The sequence below is a fragment of the Podarcis bocagei genome (assembly GCF_964188305.1).
Source record: "Podarcis bocagei genome assembly, chromosome: 16".
Lineage (NCBI taxonomy): Eukaryota > Metazoa > Chordata > Lepidosauria > Squamata > Lacertidae > Podarcis > Podarcis bocagei.
In genome coordinates this window covers 7883425-7888444 of record NC_138142.1, presented here as the reverse complement: position 1 = coordinate 7888444, position 5020 = coordinate 7883425, and the positions used below count along the sequence as shown (strand labels likewise).

The following is a 5020-nucleotide window of genomic DNA, read 5'->3' as shown; positions in this document are numbered from 1 at the left end:
TCCCGCAGTTTGGCCAAACTCATGCTGGTAGCTTCACGAACACTATCCAACCATCTCGTCCTCTGTTGTCCCCTTCTCCTTGTGCCCTCCATCTTTCCCTTCATGGATCACTGCCTTGCTGTGGCGAAGGGGCTTGAATAACTCAGAGAAGCCATGAACTATGCCGAGCAGGGCACCCAAGGTAGACAGGTCATAGTGGAGAGTTTTGACTAAACGTGATCCACCTGGAGGAGGAACAGGCAAGCTACTCCAGTATCCCTGCCAAGAAAACTCCATGGACCAAGACAACAGGCAGTGTATAAATTTCATTAAATAAAATAAATAATAAAATCAAAGAAGTTGTCCTGGTCAGTTGGTTAGCATTTTTTCTTTTTCTTTTTCTAAAAAATTCTTATTTATTTTAAAAACAAGATCTAAAAACAAACAAAACCTATATGCAACAGTCGTATCTTTACACAGACTCTTCTTTCTTTCAGTGCACTTCTAACCATGTCTACTTGGAAGTCAGTCCTAATGAATTCATATGGGCTTACTCCTAGGTAAGTGGAGGGAAATTACAGCTATACTCTCACACCCACGACTACCTCTTCAGAGATCATGCTTGCTACAACATGAGTGAGATTTAAAGCAAGGGGTATGATTGCTTTCTTCCTGTGCCCATTGATGTGGAGTCAATTAAGTAATTAACTCACTGAATCAGCCCATACAATTAATCAACAAAGATTTATTTGGCTCTTTTGTTGTGGTGGCTGAAGGAAGATGATGAAAGGAACATCCTCCTTTGGAAAGTGTCGCAATAAGGCGCACACTTTGTGCCATCGATGTGGGTCTAAGGCCTATCATCTCCAGAAGTCCACCTGTGGAAAATGTGGATATTCTGCTAAACGCAAGGGGAAGTATAACTGGAGTGCTAAGGCCAAGAGGTGCAATACTACTGGAACTGGCCATATGAGGCATCTGAAAAAGGTCTACCACAGATTCAGGAGTGGATTCTGTGAAGGAACAGCGCCAAAGACCAAGAGAGCTGCTGTTGTAGCATCCAGCTCATCTTAAGGACTCAAATGTCTTTTTAAAATAAATGGCCTGAACTGCAGAAAAAAACAGACAAAAACAAAACAAAACAAAACAAAGATTTCTTTGGTTGGGCAACTGTCTAATCATCACCCATTATGGCTGTTGCCATTAATCTAACTCAGGCATTGTGTGAGCACTGTCAGCCTAGGGATAATTCTGTTTTTCAGTAGCTAGGAGCCAGTGATTCTGTCATCACTTTCTGCTGTGGTGGATGGGTGACTGTTCATGTCTCATGTGCATCTGGCCCCTGAAGATGCAAAGCTGCCTCTTGCATTTCTCAGGCTTTCACGTCCCCCATTCACAGTGCCCCCTGCATAGTACATCCTTTATTCTAAGGGCAAAAGCAGGTGGTCCCATGCAGAGGTGCCAGCTTGTGATGGAGATTGGGGGATGTCTCATCAGAACACAGCTGTCAACTTTCAGATTTGAAAATAAGGGATCAGCAGCCTCACCTGTCCCGGTGAGCCTCAAAAATAAGGGATCAGCAGCCTCACCTGTCCCAGGGACAGTCTATGGGATATCTAACAATCCAGGATAGCAGCGGGAAGCAGCGGGAAATGGTGCTGGAATAAGGGCATTTCCCGCAAAAAAAGGGAAGGTTGACAGCTATGCATCAGAATGGCGGAGCAGCCAGGGGGTGGAGCCAAATGCAGTGGCAGCACGGCTTCAGTGGCCAACAGCTCCTCCTCCTCCTTCTGCTGCCACCGGCCAGGAGTTGCTTCCCCCCTCCTTCCCCGCCCCAGTAGCTGGAGAAGCTGGTTCCTGAAGCCATGTTGAACCGGCTCTGTGCTCAGCCCGGTTTTTCGAAACATTCTTGGCCATGGTCCACCTCTCCAAAATATGGGGCAGGGGAAACAGTTGAGATCCCCCGAGTTGGTGCCCCTGGTCCCATGCTTTGGAAGGAAACAATGGGCATCCAAAAACCAAAAGGAGGTGTGCAGAACCATGGTTTGTGTCCCCTTAGGTCCTACTAAGAATGAACCCATTGAAATCAATAAACCTAAGTTAGCCAGTTCCATTAAATTCAATGGGTCTGCTCTGAGTAAGATTAGCATTGAATGTAACTCCTGTATTTTTTGTTAAAGTAAGGATAGATGGCTACAAATTATGGCCTCACTTCTGTGATGTATTTCAGTTTCTCCCTTGTGTCCTGAGTTTGAATGTCTTCAGAGCCCATGACACCTTTGGTAAAGGCTGTTCTCCAACTGGAGCGCTCACAGGCCAGTGTTTCCCAGTTGTCAGTGTTTATACTACATTTTTTAAAAAGATTTGCCTTGAGACAGTCTTTAAACCTCTTTTGTTGACCACCAGCATTACACTTTCCATTTTTAAGTTCGGAATAGAGTAGTTGCTTTGGAAGACGATCATCAGGCATCTGCACAACATGATCAGTCCAACAAAGTTGGTGTTGAAGAATCATTGCTTCAACACTGGTGATCTTTGCTTCTTCCAGTACACTGATATTAGTTCGCTTGTCTTCCCAAGTGATGTGTAAAATTTTTCGGAGAGCATATTGCAACATTCCAAGTGAGAAGTTATTTGAACATGCATTGCTGACAGCAGGCTATACTTTTCTAGGAATGCCCATAGCTGGTGGACAAGTCAGAGTCGGTCATAAGCACTCTGCATCACGGAGGCTACCTGGGCCTCCACTGCCAGCTTTGAATCAACGATACCCCCAAGCTATTCCCAAGGTGATAAACAAGCACAGAATTACCCCAGGTTTTTTGTGTGTTTTTTTGCTGATCTTTCTAGTTTACTGAACCCCCTTTGCATTTGTAGACTGTGTCCTAGCCAGCAACCTCTCCCAGTTTCACCTCATCCCCAGATTTAATAAGTTCATCACACGCTCATTGGGTGAGCCAAGGCATGAAATATTAGCAATCCTGTAAATGGCCTTTGACTTCTTCTTCTTTTTTAGAAATACAAGTCAGTATGTTTTGCAATAAGTGCAATTAACTCAGGTTACATAATGTTTATTCATGGGGATTTTTTGGAGTAGCCAGGCATAATTGATCAGGCCAGTAACTTCAATATTGGCACCTCCTGTTATGCATATGAAATTATTATAAAGGAGGTCAGGATTTTCTGCCCTCGATAGATTAATCAATTAGGGGCAATCAATGAAGAGTAAAGGATGGGTACCACATTCTGAAGTCCAGGACAAGGGGGTCAGTAATAAACTTGTTCAAATACACTTCCAGGTCAAAAGGGAGAATTGCATCGAAGTCTGATAATCCTGGCAACTTTTTCAAAGTTTCCCATATACATTATCTCAATTATTATTATTTTTGTGTGTGTATAATTTTTTATTAATTTTTCTGTTTTACAATTTAGAAAATTCATTTAAACAACCTTAAAATGTCAATGACTTCCCTTCTTCTCTGTCCATGGTTCATTTTGCATATCATAAATCCCTGCATATTTTACATAAACTAAACCATTCAGTAATCCATTGTAACATCCATTAAAATTTGTTTACACTGTAGAATTTATCTTAATGCTGCCAACGTTTCTAAGCGTACACAATTCCCACCCATATAGTCAGTAAACATTTTCCAGTCTTCTTTAAACGTATGTTATCTCAGTTATAGTTACAACAAGATGAGTTTATTGTGCTCTGCTCTGACGGTGGAACTCACAGAGAAAGCAGTGAAGCTGGAGGCAAATTGTGGCTTGCTCCTACAAAGGTTGGGAGTGGATGGAGGCCTGTCACCAGGCTACCTCCTCCAGGCTCCACCCCTGATGGCCAAACTAGCAGTTTGAAAGCACGTCAAAGTGCAAGTAGATAAATAGGTACCGCTCTGGCGGGAAGTTAAATGGCGTTTCTGTGCGCTGCTCTGGTTTCTCCAGAAGCGGCTTAGTCATGCTGGCCACATGACCCGAAAAAACTGTCTGCAGACAAATGTCAGCTCCCTCGGTCAGTAAAGTGAGATGAGCGTCGCAACCCCAGAGCCGTTCACGACCGGACTTAACTGTCAGGTGTCCTTTACCTTTTACCTTACGAAGACAGGTACTCCTCATCCATTCCATAGCCTCCCTTGTGATGTTCTCCCTGCACCCCTGGAGTGGTAATATGTGGTAGAAGGTTTTCTGGTTCTTCAGGCTCAGGAGAAGGTGTCTGTGAAGGTCTGGATTCTGACCCTATATATCCTGGTGGCCTGGGAGCTTCCTCCAGGGGCTTCTGTCCAACACCCTGAGGTGCAATTGTTTCCCTATCTTTGGCAGTCAGCTCTGATCCCTGAATTCTCACCACTACTGGCATCCATGCCCATCTGATGCCCCTGCAGCTTCCGACTTTGTGTTCAGATAGATTTAGGGGTCACAATGATACAATAATGATACGATAATCTTTACTGTCATTGTCCCATACAGAACAACAAAATTGAAAAAATCTACATAAGATATTCAAAAACCAACAAGCCTGCTATCCCAGCTATCCCAACCTGGTTAGCCCCTAAAAACTCTGATACCCCATTTTAAAATACAATAAACTCCCATAGAGACTCCTTACATTGTGTTTAAAACCAAAATCGCATTTGCATAGAAACTGTTTCTCAGGTGGCTAGTCCTAGTTTTTAATAACCCTGTACCTTCTTTCAGAAGGAGAGTTGAGATAGCACGACTATGACATCAGCTCTGCCAGGAGACCGGCTGCCTTGGGCTGGTCCTCCGCTATCACCTACCAGCTACTGTTCTATCCAACTGAAGCAGAGGGAGAGTTGAGGCAGCAGGGACTTTGCACAGGCTTCTTCTTGGAGTTACAGGTTGAGGGTAGTTTGGAGCTTTGCATTTTCTCACCCTCAGATGAAATGTCACTCCTCGCATAGGTAGTGCATTGCTATTTGAGGCTCAGGACATTTGCCAGTGGACAAACAAGGAAGATATGCAACAGATAGGTATGCATGCAACAGTCCATACAAGTAAAATCTGCATTCCATCATAT

General features: G+C 43.8%; 1 pseudogene across 1 annotated transcript; it reads left to right on the top strand.

Annotated features, from left to right (window-relative positions):
• The first annotated feature begins 738 nt into the window (after positions 1–738).
• Positions 739–1101, top strand: LOC308575645 (large ribosomal subunit protein eL37 pseudogene; annotated as a pseudogene). Its single transcript has one exon. The product of its transcript is annotated as a large ribosomal subunit protein eL37 pseudogene (transcript).
• Positions 1102–5020: the final 3919 nt, after the last annotated feature.